General features: G+C 42.5%; 1 protein-coding gene across 1 annotated transcript in view; it reads left to right on the top strand.

Moving 5' to 3' along the window:
* Galntl6 (polypeptide N-acetylgalactosaminyltransferase like 6) overlaps positions 1–17497 on the top strand; it is a 1205609-nt gene that overhangs the window by 997524 nt on the left and 190588 nt on the right. The window lies entirely within an intron of this gene.

Here is a 17497-nt window from a genome sequence, read left to right as displayed (position 1 = left end):
CTTAAATCAATGCCTTCTTTCATTCATTCAGACTTTAAATCCTGGGCTTAATCAATAATTTCTTCCTCTCATTTGAAGAGAAACTCAGGCACCCATTAAGGAAAGTAGTTTTGTCGATTAGCGTCTCCTAGTGAGGGCATAATGAGAGCAGGAAAGGAAATAGATTGCCTCACTCCCCGCACTGTGTTCTTATTGTCAAGCCAAAGGAGAGCTGATAGGTTGAAAATGTCAGCTTTCAGTTACTTACTAATGAAGGGAAATGTCAACAATGCCAGCTTCTGTTCTGTTTATAACAAGATCTAATTCAATATTTGACAAGCACAAAAGGACAAAATGTTTAGGGAAAAATACTGTCACACTTCCAAATGGTATCCTAATCTACACAGGATGAGAATGAAAGAAGAGAAATGGCTCGAGTGTCTGAAAACTAATCAAAATATCCAGTAAAAGCCGTCTCCCTCACAAGCTCAGAATAAAACGCTATTGAAGATTTTCTTTTTGTGATGCAAAGTAAAATGCTTTCACATAGGCTGACATGCTGTAAAGAAAACTGTCAGTTGCACTCCCTACGTGGAGGGCCCCTTCCCAATCACTGGGCCAGTCTCCCGGGAATTGTGTTTGGTAAACATTTCTCATGGAGGACTGCAGTGCTCTCGCTCCCCTTACTAGGGTCGGCTCACCAGAAATGCCTCCCGCCCTCCCCTCCTCTAGAGGGTGTGACCTGCAACTCTTTGGGATGCTCCCTATTGCTTTCTCTGTCCTTTAACACCCAGAGTAATAGCAGTACAGCTAATTGCTAAATGAGCAATCCTTTCAATTATCTCCCTAATACCTGCTGCATCCTCTTTAGTTTGTCCTAGTTTTTTCGAGATCTTTGGATTCCTGGGTCTTCTCTGGCCTTCACACTCCCTCTTTCTGGTTTTTGAGTATGTGGATTCTGACTTTTGAACCTCTTTTTTCTAACACCACTTTCTGTTTTTTATTTCTTTTTTATTTTTTAAAGAGGGTACAAAATAGTATGAAAACAGAAAAAAATTACAAGTGATGCAGCATTTCACTAAACAAAATAATACGAATTTGACAGTGTTTGTTATATAGCATGCCGCTGTCTTCGAATTAGTTGTCCTGATTACCTCACATCTGCATTCAAAACTGGAAGAAGAAAGAAAATAAATTAAAAATATACTTTTTTTCTTTTTCATATTTTAGGGATGGGTCTACAGAGTATTCAGGGTCTCACTACTAGATCGGACTCATAGTGATCCGCCTGTTTACAGCCTCTCTAGAGCTGGGATTACAACCGAGCACCACCACTCCCAGTCTCAACTGCCATGTCCGCACACCCCTGGGGCAGGGGTGGCACGGCAGGCCCAGGGATCACACCCCTGGCCCCTGCACCTGCTTGCAGGTGCTTTAACCCACTGAGATATTTGGCCTGCCAAAAAATATATAAGAAATTAAGAAGAGGAAAAGAATTGAAAAACAACCAAAAAAAATGAAGCATTAATTCTGCTCCTTTCCACAGACCAGAAGAAATCCACAGTACAATTATCCTAACCATCCTGTTCACATACATAGGTATATGTCTTTTGGAATGGATAAAGAAGACATTGTATTTTTGCACAGTGGAATATTATTGGGCTGTAAAAGGATACATTTGAGGCTTTTATCAGTAAATGCATACAACTAGAGACCATAACTCTTAAGTGAAATAAATCAGACCCGCATGTGCAAACATCATATTTGTCTCCTTAGGGTAAGAACCTGAAAGAGAAAAAAAAAAAAAAAAAACTTTCAAGTGCTATGAAGTCATACAAGATGTAGTAAATTAAACTGAAAGGAGTTCATTCCTATTTCCTCATCCTAAGAGATATTTATCCACACACTCCAGTCAGTCCTGACCATGGTCTGGGTAGAATTTCAGAGTATCCTGTGCTTTTCTGTACTAATCTTACATTGACTTTTTTCAACTATTTGCCCTCCATGTTTCTTTGATAATATCTCCTCTTGAATCTTGGACTTCTGCCCCTTATTTCCAGCCTTGTTTTACTGCCATGCTTCTCCATAGTAAAGCGCTGGCATGAATTCTTTATTTCAAGTGTGCTAGTCAGCTTTCCATTTCTGTGGCAAAATTCCTGAGCTAATCAACTTAAAAGAGGGAAAGGTTTAAGGAGCCTCACCATGTCAGAGGTTTTAGCACATGATCACCAACCCTGTTACTTGGAACCTCTGCTTAGTATGGCATGATAAGAAAGCAAGATGGAGGAGGCCTTTTCACCTTATGGTGGCTTGGAAGAAAAAAAAAAAGGACAGGAAGGGTTCTTATTTGCTGTTCAGATTATTTATGTGAATCTAGGACCACTGGCTAGAGGGAAGCTACATCCCCAGAGGTACTGGTTTGGTCAAGGCCATCATTCCCTCCTTCAGAGGAATAACCAAGCAATGAATATGATGACACATGGCATGGCAAAAACAAGAATGTCCTTTGAATGTTTCCTCCTTTTTTGTTTTTGTCCAGTACTTCGCGGAGTAGATCCATATAGAAATATGTTCAAGGGAGAGAAATGCATGTTTTATTTCTTGGAGAACCAAATTTGGGCAAAATGAACCCCAGAGGCAAAGGGATTATATAGCATAATTCAAAGAAAAGACAGGGACCCAAACCACTTCTCAAGAAGAAAGGCATCATGCTGACCTCGAGGGGGAGAAGGATGCTTCAAATGATGGCTTCTAACCTAAGAGAGACCAACAGGGCATCTTCCACCTCTAATCTTCAGTTAAGGAACTTTGAGGACACTAAGATGTTTGCTCTTGAAAGCATTCCTCCTGCATCATGGTTTGTTCCTCCTTTAGAAGGAGCTAGATGGCAGGGCAGCAGGAAATTCAGAAGACAAAATCTTCCAGGCTACAGGCCTTGGATGGAACCTTCCAGAAGTGGAACACTAAGGGAAAAATTACACAAAGTGAAGAGAGAGGTAAAAGCATAAATGAGAGAAAGTAGCCAGAAGAGAGGAAGGAGGTCTGAATGCCACATCATCAGAGGAAACCTGGGGAGAAAGCTGGGACTAACAAGAGAGAGCTGGTCATGCACCTGCACAACACTAGAGCAGGACCAGGCCATCTGCCCTTTCCTTCCCCCCAGACTTGCTAGTTCCACAAACTTAAAGAAAGAACATGGGCTTCTGGGTTCCTCTTTGCTTAACCCTATTCCAAGAATTAAATTTTAAAATTTGTAGCCATAGAAATCATCCCATGGGAAATGTTTCTGGTATATTTAATGAGTTTCAGAAGCATAACTAAAACCCAGTGGACATAAGTATTCCCTTATCTCTGCAGCTGCACTTGCAGAACCCTGGAGCACTGCTTCTAGAATGAGCAGCAGGACTGCTGCTTTTGCATATTAGGAAGTTGTAAATCAGGGTGGTGATTTCCTTCTAGCCTCCTACCCTGACAAAAGCAACCAAGAGGTTTTGCACTGCAGAGGTTTCAGTTTGCAGGCAGCATTCCTCCTCAGAGTTCTCTGTTCACCCTTGCCTTCATACTTACTTTTCCTGTAACCTCAGCACCCGAGGGTAACACACAGGTCGACATTAAAGTCCAGGTGTCCATGACCATCCACCAAAATAGTGTTTTTTCTTGGCCAAAAGACAATTTTTCTTGTCCTTTGGACGTAGCCAACAGACAAAGAATTAAAGAAAAAAAAAAAAGAAGAAGAAGCCTTAGATATAGGCTCCGAACAATTTGTATGGGGAATAACAGTCTCAAGAACCAAGTTTCAAAAAGATGTGCAGCTTCCAGTGCACACCCAGTCCCCAGCACTACCCTTTGTGGGCATGACGGTGAGCTCCTTATTTTGTCAAGTGAAAGTTCTATAAGCTCTATGAGGGCTTGGCTCTAGGAACGTCAGTGGATGCTACGACCCATAGACGTTCAAGTCCCTTTTATGAAAAGGTAATGTATGTGCACACAAGCTGTGTGTACCTCCCCACATATACTTTAATCCATATCTAGGTAACTTACAATACCTAATATATTATAGCACTATCTAGATAGTAGCTATGGAAAAGTCTGTCCGTGTTCCATGCAAGCCTGGTTTTTCTCTGAGTACCAGAATCTGTGGTTGGTTAAACCCATGGATGCAGGACCTACAAATATAGAGGATCAACTGTGTGTTCATTGCAATCTAGAACTGGGTCTCTTCTAGATCAGTTCTTGATATATTAACCCATTAAAGTGCAGTCAATCCAAGAATCACATCCCATGCCAGGATTATTTTCTTTTCCAAACAGTAGGGCTCAGTCGTTTCTGTTCTCCTCTTGCTCAGTGTCACATCACAACACTGGAAGAAGTCTGCATAGGAAAGAGGGATCATCTGCAGCTTCATCTCATGTAGCTGCAGCTAGACTCAGACTAGATGTAGCAGATCTTTATTTTTGGTACTGGGCATCAAGTTCAGGACCTTGCCCTTGCCAGGTAGGCACTTATGCTGCTGAGCTATAGCCCCAGCCCTTGTGGAAGATCTTATAAGGGAAGCTTTTGTCCTCACTGTGATCCTTCATCCACTGTACACTACCATCCTGTCTCCAGATGGTCTCCTGGCCTAACACAGCCACCTGCCCTCTGACTCAGCCATGCTGAAGTTAAAAGGTCTCATTAAGCAGCGTCGGGGAGACTTAGTTGTGTGTTCTTGTTGACTCCTTGCTTTGACTTATTTATGCTCAATTTTGAAATTCAAGTTTAACTACTCCCAGAGTTGAATCCTCTCCCCCTGGCTGGTGGCCATCCCTGCCTGGTCCTCTAGTGTTCAACTCTCATCTGCCTCCATCTTTTTCTGTTTAATCAGACATGAAAAGTCCACACCCACGCAACCCATGGGACCTCAGGGGCTCTGCCTTAGGCCCCCAGTTTTCCTAACCTAATCACACACCCTTCTCTTTTTATTCTAGTGAGCTGACTCTACTAACCTACAGCATGCTAGTCAGTGTCCGCACACCATAACTGTAGACTAGAATTAGGGACATGCCCTAAAATCCATCTCAAGTCTTCATCTCTGTACCACATCCTCACCCTCTAACCCCTGAGACATTGGGGCTGAAGCCCCCAAGTTTGACCTTTGGAACCAAAATATCATTTTCTTTCATTCAACAAACAATTGCTCTTGCAAATCAAAGTGTTTTTCTTTAATGTTATGTTATTTTGAAATTCAGGCACAGTGATCCCTTTCCTATTTGGGGGAGTGTCTTGCTTCCTCCTGAAGTAGTACAAGTCTGAGCTCTAATAGGCAGAAAGACAAGTGTAACAAGAATTACAAAGAATAAAGAGTTGTCAAGAATAATTTCTTCATTTCTTTCAAAACTATTATCCCACTGCACAAGCTTCTTCTCATATTTTCATTTTAATTGATACATGCTAAGCCACACCTTTTGTGGGATACAGTATGACATTCCAATGCGTGTGTATCATTTCTTCTACAGGCAAGTTTTTGCAATGCATTCTTTAAATTGTAGAACAAGGAATAAAAAATAACCCTATATATTAGTCATTGAGAGTTTAAAAAAAGACAGTCCAGCCTCGGTGTAAACTACGTGAGCATTTATAGCATCGCTGCCTCATTTTTATTTTGGCCGCGGGAGCTCTACCCCACAGCAGCTATGGAAGCTGTCCTGTGATTGGGTATCATCCACACAATTTGAGGCCGCAATCAACCTTGCATTGGGGATAGTCATTTCCGCCAGAGTATCCCATGTCAGCTCCACAGACTCAGAACTGTATATCCTTATCCACGTCCTTTTTTGCCAAAAACACGACCTGCTCACCATCATTTTTAAACTCAACTTAAAAAAGAAGAGTTTACAAAGTAAGATAATAGAGCAAATGAACCCAGAAGAAACAAAGATAGTTATTTTAAAAATCTAAAAACAAGTTAAAAATAGAAAAATAAAAGTCTAACCATCTTCAGGCAGAATCTAGGGTAGATTTTGTGGCATGAGAACAAATAAAATCCTAGTGGACATTTAGAGTGTGATGATGAAATTAAAAAGTCAGGGGCAGCCTGAATAGCAGGCTGACTAGGACTAAACACAAAGCAACCATCTCGAAGACAAAGTCTAGAAAATCCACTACAACTGTGAAACAAAAGGACGGAGCCCAAACCTCAATCCTTTTTCTAAGGTTGTCATAACAAGGTACTACAAATTGGTGATTTGAGGCAGAAGAAACGTAGGATGTGTGATCAAAGCCTGTAGGAATGTTTAAGTTAAATTGCTTGAAATCCATTACAGCAAAGGACAAGCTGTCATCAGTCTCACTCAGGGTATTTCCCCCTCACTTGGAGCACACGCATCTCACTTTCTTTCTTGCCACTTCCGAGGTGGTTTTCAAAGCCCACTTCTTTGAGGGTCATTCTGCGGCCGCCTCACTCAACGTCCACGCTGATTCGGCATGCTTAGGTCAACTTTGGTCTGACAGAAACATTTTCGGTTGTTCTCATTCATCTCACTTACCGTCCACTTCTGGCCCTTTCCCAATGCCAAAATGACCATGAATGTAATTCCAATCAGCTCAGGCTATGGAGGCAGCCCCTACAGTGCAGCTGATCACACTCACCAAGGGGACCTCAGAAAGTGGCAGGAGCAAAGAGCTAAGAGTTCTCGAAGCGAGGGGGCGCCCTCTGAACGGAGGTTAGCGGCACTGCATCTTTCACTATATGTTCTCACTTAAATGTTCATTGCATGTTTTCATCATCCCTTGTATTGTATGCTAAGTTTTAGAGACAAGAAAGTCCAAAGAGAGAAACATATTCCCACTGAAACTCTGGGAAGAATCTGTTTCAAACCATTCTGCTGGCTTCTCAGAGCCTCCCAATTTTCTTAGCTTGGAGATGCAATCGCCCTGGTTTGCATGTGATGTTCTTCTGTATGTCTTCACACCGTTTTTCTTCTGGATGTGCGTGCAATGGTACCTAAGGAGCAAAGGTGGCAAAAGCTGCAAGAGATTCACCCTGTACAAATGTAATCTGAGAAACAGATGCAGCGAGGAGAGGTAGGGTTCAGCCCCCTGCTATTAGCAGAGTGTGTCTGCCTCTCCTTCTCTGACTTCATCTTTTCACACAGCAACTGCTGTAAAGAGGTAGTACAGAAGGGCTGGTTCAATGAGCCAATGAGTTTGGAATCAGTATTTGTGAAGATGTCTTTTCTTTTTTCTTTCTTTTTGTGAATTATTTTTGCTGACTCAGCCCACCCTCAGGGGCCCAAAGATGTCTTTTCTAAGTCACTCTTTCTACCCAGCCTTGGGACCTCACTGCTTCTCAGATTCTGCTATCTGATGTCCACTCTTGATTAAGCCACAGGAAAAGAAGTTAAAATATTAACTGGAACATAAATGGCAGTGCTGGGGTTACAATCTACAGGAGGAAGACTCCTCTTGCTTCTAGAATAAGAAAATGCACCAAAGAAGGCCAAGTGCATATTCATATACAAGTGAATTGAAATAGCATATAGTGCAACAATTTATTCATTGTAATTGAGTATTCTGCTACTTCTCAGAGAATAAAGAGTAATAGGTGTATCCTTTAAGGAAACTGATTTCTCACGTATTAATATGTTTCTAATCTTTGTTTCTTAGTTTCTAAAGTTCTAACTAGGCACCTCTTCAGACATGATTGATCTTGATCTGATGCGTACTCCCAGTTTTATCTGAGAAGTCTCTTTGAAGTTATGGACAATTAAAAAAAATCTGAAGAACTCAAAGAAATCTGATTCTAAAAACAGTGCTGACTCTAGAAAACAAACCGTAATTTTGGAGGGCTAAAATAACTCCCTGAAGGACAATGTTATCATGCCTAGAACATATACACATGCAAATAAATTCCACAGGAAGGTTATTTTCTCAACTAAAGTCGTACCATAGCCCAAATAATTTTATCATAACTAATAAAACAAATTAAGTATGGTGATTAAAATTCATTAGGGTGAATTTATATACTGTACTAAACTAGCCAAAAGGGATTTTTCCTAAACAGTCTCTTTTGTTTCATTCCAACATGCCAAGGGTAAATGAGTTCTTATATAAAACCCGGGCTGAACCTTTTCTTGAGAAAATATGAAAATGACAAGCAGTGAAACCATGACCAACAGATAAAACTTTAGAAATATTTTTCTCTAATTTTTAGAATTATAGCATACATCTACCAAGAATGAGACTGCTAAGGTTTATAATATTGAAGGAGGTATTTTTTTAATTACTGAGGTGCGCATGCGCGCAAAAAGCTTTCTTTATGTTGTACTGCCACCTGCTGGATCGAAGGTGAATCTAAAGAAAGCAACAAAAGTCAATCCTTTTGCGAACGAGGTTTTCACTCTTAAATCTGCCCCATGAATAACATTTAAGCTAAATTCCCAAAGTATCGTGAGTTAGAAAAGATGAAATAAACTCTGACTGTAAAATCAAATGGCCCCACTGTGTCATTATCTATAAGTGAATGACTATATCAATGAAAACCTGATAGCTCCTCTAACAGGGCTCTCTTAAAGGGAGTCCAGTGGAACTCTCCATTTTGTAGGCTAGGGAACAAAAAGAAAGCCAGACCGTGGAAAATCTCAAAGGTGGTCTAGAGCAGTGGCTGGTGCATACAATAGATGTGAACAGAAAACAAGATTTGAAATGCAAAAAAACTTGGTGCATGGGTTTACTATGCAAATAACAGGCTCCTGCTGTGGAATCCTGGTGGCTCAGTAAGGAGGACCCGTCTCAAAGCCCTGCACACTGACAGGTCTCTGTGCCTTGGCTCTGCTCTCTGTCTTTCTGGTGACAGAGGATAAATAAGTATTCCCAACGCCCAGTGCTGCACTCAAGGGTAAAGCTTGGAGAGTCTCTCCAAGTCGATCTATCAAAGGAGCTGGGTCAAATGAAATAAGAGGAGGTGGGTGGTGGGTCAGCAAAGTCTTGGAGGGGTGAGATTGGGCTACACCTTGGAAGACCAGCTCCAAGAAAGTAACAGGAGACTGGGGTGGGCGGGAGGAGAATAGGAGGATTCCAGAGGACAGACACTGAAAGAAAGAAGGGGATAAAGTTCAGGGTCGGCTAATACTTGAAGCAAGACTGTACACTTCCCCACCTGAGTGGTGGGCCCTGCCCTGCCAAGAAATCTGTTTGCTGAAGCCTGAGTCTCCACAGACTTGGAGATGGGGATTTCAGGTATAATTACATCAGGAAGATGGAGCGCTCATGAGCTTGCTCTCTGTGCCCTGTCCGCATGTCCGATGGAAAGTGTTCATGGTGCAAGCTGGAGGGCCTCCCTGAGTGCAGCACCTGTTCTCAGGCTTCCAGGCTACAGAGCTGTGAGAAATGTGCTCCTCTTGTCTCCGAGCTGCACCACTGACAGGCCTTTGTTAGAACAGCCAGAACTGAGGGGCACAGACCTTGATGCTGGGGCGTCCTCCCCCCTGGAGAAGCCACCACAGGCTTTCAGTATGGCCACAGCCCAGCCTGGCCACTCACTAATGGGTAGTCTCGAGGAAATGGCCCCTGGGGTTCCAAACAAAGCACAGTGAAGTGACAGGAGCAAACCTTGCGTGTAGAGCTGACTCCACCCTGCACTGCAGCATGGTGCTTCCTAAGGCTGCCTGTAATTCTCTATCCATAATGCAAAATCAATAATGCTCACAGTGCTATTTCAGAGAACGTTGTATGGCAGTTGTGGGAAGTTCATTACTGACTGCTAGATCTTCAGCTAGGCTGAAGAAGGATTTAAACCCAGGTAAAATGTGTGCCCAATTTGTATTCAGCGTATTACTAGCATGCTAAAAGATTTTGAATCGGATGAGCCTCGTGCTTTTGGACATTCTAAAGGTCTCTCTGGTTTCACACTTTTTATGATCTCTACCAGGAACAGACCCTGACTTAACAACCTGTGCTTAAATCACCACCTTTCTCTTTTCAAACTGTAAAGTTCTGTGGCTGTGCAGGCTCAAAAGTTTCTCTCCAGAGGGCTTCTATCTGCAGAGCAGAGCCAACTGGACTAGCATGTGAGAGGCTGGCTTCACTTACTCCCAGGATCAGACGGAAGCAGCAAGGGGTCTCCACAGGCTCACGTCACCCAGCCACAGAAGGGCCCAGAGCTGCCTTCCTGGCTCTCCTGGCACTGGGTCTTGAATACCCTCTGGAACTCCTTTGTCCCAGCCTCTGCTGCTCTTGTCTGGGCTCATTCCACAAGCACCTGGGTTCCCACTCCACAGGGGAGACCTGTGGCCAGAGGTGGCATCTGTCTTGCCACCTTATACCTCTCTGACCAAAAAGAAGATCCCCAAAATGATCTCCATAAATGTTAGCAAAAATGTTCAGAGGAAAGACCTCATTTGTCCCACCCTTGATCATGGCCAGTCCTGCCTCAATTATTCTACCCAGGAGAAGAGGAACCGTGATTGGCATTGTATAGTGTGTGTGTGTGTGTGTGTGTGTGTGTGTGGTATAAATTAAGACAGAGTTGTTCTTTGGGGTTGAAGCCCCAATAAATGTCTATTGCTTCTTACCGTAAGATAGACCCTAAGCTCAATGTGTGAAATCCAACCCATACAAATATTCAGTAAATCCGATTTCTATATTAAAGTGTCCAATATTTTTCTTATCAACAATTCTGGAAACTGTGTTGACAGTTTGTAGGAAAACTGTAATTTAAGAAAGAAATTGTAGCCATTTTTCATTCTGGACAAATATTGCTGTCAGTGGGTAACAGCCAGCCCTTAGGTTAAAGGAGGACTAGAAAAGGCAGCTCGTCTTGTCTCCTCACGGTGTTCAGAACCATAAAATTGGGCACTAGTGGGTCAGCCTGCCCTCCTAACTCCACCACCACATCTGGCAGCCCACTTTCTTCTCGCTGTCCTCCGCTGCTTCCTTGCCTTTGAGAAACTTCATTTCTGTGCATTTGGGTAGAATTAATTATGATAAGTGGTTTAACCATGTACTAGTCTTTTACTGCTAGTGTGACTTTAGGTTACCATTTTCCCCCCTGAAGAAAACTGCTGATCCTAACTTTGATATTAATCCAATTTGGCAGTAGCCAAATGTTTAACAGGTTTGTTTTTCTTGGTCTCTTGAAATTGTGGTTAAAACCGCAAAACTGAAGTTAGTGAACAAGAAAAGCCTCCTCTTACTGGAAAATGCTCAATATCCATAGCAGAGGGAGGAGCCACTTCTTCAAGTGCAAATTTAAGAGCAAAGTCTCAGAATTCTTGATGGTATTGAGAAGCAGGCTTCCAAGGAAAATGAGGGACATTTCATCTCATCTCATCTCGTCTGGAGCCTGCTGGGCTAGAGAGAGGCACAGGTCACCCTCCATCGCCTCTTCATGGGAAAGCAAAAGAGATGCTGAGAGCTCCATGTGGCCGTGAGAGCAGAAAGTACAGACGAGGGGGCGAGTGTCTGCCTCTTCTGTCACTCAGCCAAGGGCTGAAGTGCAGGTAGAGCTGCCCACAATGAGATACTAGTGAGTGACCCCGTTTGTGCTCCTCGACAGGCCAAGGACAGGGAGATTTCCCAAGAGTCAAAGTGGGAAGCTACTTGACATCTATGCCCACAATATTTTTCAGGTCTCAGTCTAGGAGAGCTGCTTGCCAAGAAAAGCAAAGGCCAGGTAGCGCTGGCAGACAGGAACTAAAGGAAGTGGAACCAAGAGCTCAGCCAGCCAGAAAACACATCAATCATTGTCAGCGTGGTCTCAGGAAACCATACCCTGAGAGAGAGAGAGCCAGTGTCTGGCCACCTCCCAAGACAGAAAAAAAACCCAGTGGCCAGACAGCAGAGAGTAGAATGGCAATGGCCTCTTTCCCCTGGACCCTCATTCTCCAGTGCTAAAGGAGAAAGAGAGAGAGAGAGAGAGAGAGAGAGAGAGAGAGAGAGGCAGAAAGACAGAGACAGAGAGACACAGACAGAGGCAGACAGACAGAGGCAGACAGACAGAGACAGAGAGACAGAGACAGACAGAGAAACAGAGACAGACAGAGAGACAGAGACAGACAGACAGAGACAGAGAGTAAAATGAAGAGAATGAAAGGACAATGCTCCCTACCTTCTTCATGATTTGTTCTACAATCACAAATGAAATCTGAATTGAGGGAGAAAGAAAAGAAGCTTCAAATTGGTTGGAAATTAAAGCTTTTATTCAGGCAAGGTGAGGTCTTTCTTTTTTTAGTACTGGAAGCAAGTGTTCTTTCAGCTGAATTCTTCTACCGCTAAAATCTGGAGCCAGCCCAGGGTGTCACCCATAAGCAGGGAGGAACAATCAGACAGAGGCACTTGAAAGAAGTTCTAGAAATGAAGTGAGGCAGTTTCCCACTTTGCTTCACCAGGTTCAACCCATAGCAAACTATGCCACACTGCCATTGTTCATTTGGAGTGACAGGATCTCCTCTTGCTGAGGGAATCTGAATAAAATGGAGCAAAAGAAAGGGCAACTAACCACCCCAAAATATTTCATAATAGCTGTTTTCTACAATTTGCTGCTAAAAAAAAATTCTAGCTGGATATTACTGACATTTGATTTAGACCTTGAGGGACTAGGACGTTTTCAAAGGGTGGAAAAGAAAGAAGTCATTAAAGATACAGAGGCATGGCAGTGGTTTCAGGCCAAGATGGACACGTCAGGGCCAGCCAGATAGCTCAGCCCACTAAAGTGCCTGCTTAGACAGGCTCAGGGACCAGGGCTCGATCCCTAGCATGCTGTGCCATTCTTGCCCCCAGGGCGCAATGAGACAGTGCCTAAACATGGTAGCACGCAACTGTTATCTCAGTGCCTGGGAGGCTGAAAACAGGAGGATCATTAGGAGTCCCATCTGTGTAGTGAGACCCTGTAGACTTTGTACTAAATACACTTAAAAGGGAGGGGCAGGGATATAGCTCAGCAGCTTAAGTGCTTGCATGGCAAGTGCAAGGTCCTGAGCTCAATCCCTGGTATGGAAAGAAAAAAGAAAAAAAGACATACACTTTAGTTTGAATGGAGTCTGGACCCCATGAAAAATTGCTGTTAACCTTAAAATGAAAAGTATAACATAGAGGCCACATAGAATAGGTTTAGATAGAATCTAAGATTTTGGATTTTAGGGATGAAGAAATAGCTCAGCAGTCTAAGCCCCTGCCTGGCAAGTGCAAGGACCAGGGTTCAATCCCTAGTACTGCATGCCCTGCTAGCTCCAGAGCCCTGGGCACCCATAGCAGGGCATTGAAACTGGGCCTACAGGTACATGCCTATAATCCCAGCTCTGGGTAGGGTGGATCTCTATGAGTCTGAGCTGTCTAGTAAGACCTGCACCAAAAAAAAAGAAATTCTTTTAAAGATTTTGGATTTTATTCTTTAAATAAAACTGTAGATTTTTGAGCAACAGTGTATAGGATCATAGCTGTGCTCTAGGAAAATCACTATTGTGAAATAATAATTCTGAGCCAATTAGCTGGAGAAGAATGAAACCAGATATACTTAGATCAGTCAAGAAGTTCATGTGACATCAGTACTGAGGGACAAAATTATGACTGTGACTCTATAAATGGGAAAAAATCCCAAACAAGTAAGTAGATGAAATAGAGGTAAGACAGAGCAGACTGGCCATGGATCTCCTGCATACACCGGTCTCTGTGAATATATATCAGAATTCTAAAGGTACGGCCTATAAGACACAGAAATTGACTCATTAGGAACTGGAGTGACCCCAAAGGCCAACAGTGCCTACAGACTCCTCCAAAGCACTGCTGGGCAGATGAAGAAAGGCAGCTGAGGAGGTCTTGGCGATTAAGCCTTCGATTTCCTTGCAGGTAGTGGGGACTCCCAGCAGGGCTAATGGCAGACACAGCTGGTCCCCTCCTTCCTGGAAGGGACTGCAGAGCTGCCCTCCCACGCCTAGGTGGCCCATAGCTTGTCATTTTGCGCCCTCTCTTCATTTCGCATGGACCCTACGTCCTTCCCCATAACCAGAAAAAAATGAGAAACTGCTCCACTCCCATGAATGCTGATGGCTTTTTCCAGCTGGACACTCTTGCGCCCACCCCAGCCAGATGAGAGGACACCTGCACACTGGCTGCCTTCAAGTCCCTCATTCACTCCCACGTCAACTCCTCCATGGACGACCTAATGCGGACTGGGGAACCGTCCATGTAGACTGCAAACATTATACTTGATTTGCTTCCTTTCTCCATTGATTTCTTTTACCAGATGGGGGTTGGAAATGGCTCTCAGCATCCCTCCCCAAAGCTTCCATGCCAATGAGATCAAACTGGATACTGACCCACACACCCCAAAGAGGAGAAAAATCAATGTAAATAAATGTAATTCCCAAATAAAATATGCTTTTACCTAATTGAAAAGTCATTACCAATTAGTCAAATACAACTTTAATCAGACTTGAATGATTGAGGAATTCTATATTTAGAAGAACACAGGTTGGCGTTTTCAAACCCTCATGTCTCCTGCCATTAGCCTTGAAAACTTTTTACCAGGTAACCAAAGTATAAGCTTTAATTCCCAGTATCAAACCAAGAATAAAATTATTTTAATTATGGTCAACTGAGTAAGGAGCACTGCTGGCCTAATTGCTAAGCTGTAATCCTGTATTCTGTCCCTGGGAGACACACACCTGAGCCAAGAGCTTCAGTAATTCATTAACGCACTTCCCGGTGCATCAATTAGCAAATCATGTGCCTTGATTACTTTACCGAGGGAAAGTCACCCTTGTGCAAAGACTTTTGCCAATCATCAAAACACAGGGAGAATAACTTCCAGACTGTCATTATACACTGATGAAAGAATACAAAACCTTAAAATTGCACCCATCTATCTAGGTGTCAAAAGCAACATGCAAAATGATGGCAAAGGCCACGGCCTGACTAACTTTATACAGAATTCTGAGGTATGAAGGTTTGAGGTTCTTGTCTCTCCAATTCTGGCTCCAAGTTTCCCATCTCCCTAATTCTTCCTCTATCAGTAATTCATTGCAAAGAGTTATTTTCATTTCCTTTAGACAGCAAAATATCTCTGATTCAGGATCACATTTTATCATCTTTATACACCAATGATGTCCACAATTTAGTACCTGCAAGATGTATAGCAGATCACCAACTGATCTTTTGTCCCTGAAGATAGTTATGACTTTCATAATCTCTAATTATTGTTGTATTTACACTGTTTCACCCTAAAAAATTAAAGTGGAAGAAATATGAAAGAAAGGAAATGTCAGTGAACAAACACACACAAAAAAATGGGCCGATATGTGAAAAGACCTTAAATAACCTCAAAGCATATTTCTTTACACAGCAAGCTATTCCTCAAATGTCTGTTGGGTGGTGAATCAGCCAAGAATTAAAAGAAAATGAGAGGAACATCTACATTTTTAATTTGGAGTGATAGTTTTTATGCCTATGACCAAAAAAAGAGCAATAATATACTCAACATGAAATTTAATTTTTCTTCCTGTTCTCTTCCACCTCCCTATTCTGAAGGCAACTCAAGCAGAAAAGTTCTGGGTAAATGACAACCAGAAAAATATAAATTAGAAAAGGACAACTCATTGATTACATAATCAATCCTCAATAGCTGAAAACTATTTCACGAAGTTTACTAACTTACAATAACAAGAATCACTGAGCGTATTGACCCTTTACATTCATTATCTTTGTCAACACTCTTAAGGCTATTGTCATATAAGTGAATTGTAAAGATCAGTGTGGTCACCAGCATAGAACACAAGGGTATATCCAAAGACATCCGTATTTTATCATTCTTTCTGTGCCTAGTATGAACAGTGCCTCCAGAATAAGAACTTAGCCTAAGGAAGGTTGTTTGTTCGCACAGATCGAGAACACGGTTCCAATAGCTGGAACTCTCGCAGCAGGAAAGGGTGGTTAGTACGTGTTGGGGAAGTGGGACTCAGGCCCTACGCTCCGCCTTCTCCCCTCCCCTCCCCTCCCCTCCCCTCTCATGCTTCCCACCTTGCACTTGAGATCCAGTTGAGAGCAATCAGGGATTTTGAACTTGGAAGAATGGTTTGCAAACGTAGTGACAAAGGTTTGTTCACAGTGGCAGCAGTAATGGGGGTGAGGAGTCCCGACAGCGTCCCTCAGGGCAGTGGGCCCCCAGGATGTGCCCTGCTCTGGGCCTACACACACTGCCCTGAGGGGTGGGGGCGGGAAACTTGCCCACCTGCATGCTGTTCTTTTTCTACCTGTTTCTACTTCTGGACAATTCTGAGAGCCATGGAGGTCCTTCTAGCAAATTCCTTCTCTGCTCAAATGAGTTTCTCTTGTTACAACAGTCCCTCCTCTGTTAGGAGAAAGAACCTTTACACTATGTTACATCTCTAGCCCATTTCATTTCATTCCATTGCAGTGCATTCGATTCGATTAGATTCTTCCATTTCATTTCATTCCATTTCATTTGTTTTTATTTTAGACAGGTTCTCAATCTCTAAATTACCCAGGCTGGACTCAAACTTGTGATCCTCCTACTTCATCTTCTCAGAGTGCTAGGATTAAAGGTGTGCACCACCATGTCTGGGAGTAAGATATAATTTTTTAAAGCATAGTTTCCAGGGAAATGAGGCAGGTTCAAACCCAAAACTTAGATTACGTACTTGAGAAACGGCTCTCTTTTCCCCAGATGTCTGTCTTCCTTGCTTGTACTGACTTCCTCTCATAACTCGGTTATTCACCAGTCTCCACCAGACAGCCTGTTTACTCTTAGAAAAACACTTCTGCCTAATTGCAATAAAAAGTAATCATTAAATTTGGGACTCATCAGAATTTACAAATAATCAGGTCAGCCCATCTTTAGAAGGAATAAATCAATGAGGGAGCGAAGAGAGAATACTAATTTAAATTATCTGTCAATAAATGGAGGAAAGCTTAACTAATTTAGTATTTGGTTTATTGTATGTGCTATAAAAAGACCAACTGGCTTTTTAATTTAGATGCAGTTATCACAAGCTGTTATGACAGCCAGAGTTCATAAGAAAAGGAATTATAGACATAAGCTTTTATTTTTCTCAGATAAAAAGGCCATAAAGCACAGGGTGGAAAAGCTGCACTGTGTGTCCTCTGAAAGGGGACTCAAGGTCATAGGTTGAGCTGGGACCCCATGAGGCTGTAGCACAGTCACTGAAGGATATTAAAGCAATTACACCTGATACTTCATGAAGGTTGTCAACATCCAAGAATCAGAGTCTTACTTGAAATTGCTAATCTAATGCTCAAACAATATTAAACTTTTGCTATATCAGTGAGGGTACAGAATCCGCAAGTATTATACCTGTAGGGTCTGAATACCACTTTTAGCTCTGCCAAGAAAATAATTTAAGTAAAGATTATCTATATTCTTAAGGGTCTGGAGTGAATGATTAAACTGTAAGCCATTGTAAGGTCAAAGCAACAGAGATAGATTTTGTGTGTGTGTGTGTGTATGTGTGTGTGTGTGTGTGTGTGTGCGTCAGAGAAAGACAGAGACTGAAACAGAGACAGAGAG

This window comes from Octodon degus, unplaced genomic scaffold, assembly GCF_000260255.1.
Source record: "Octodon degus isolate 3935 unplaced genomic scaffold, OctDeg1.0 scaffold00121, whole genome shotgun sequence".
In the NCBI taxonomy this organism is placed as follows: domain Eukaryota; kingdom Metazoa; phylum Chordata; class Mammalia; order Rodentia; family Octodontidae; genus Octodon; species Octodon degus.
The sequence above is the reverse complement of the archived record's forward strand: the minus strand, read 5'-3'. Positions and strand labels throughout refer to the sequence as shown.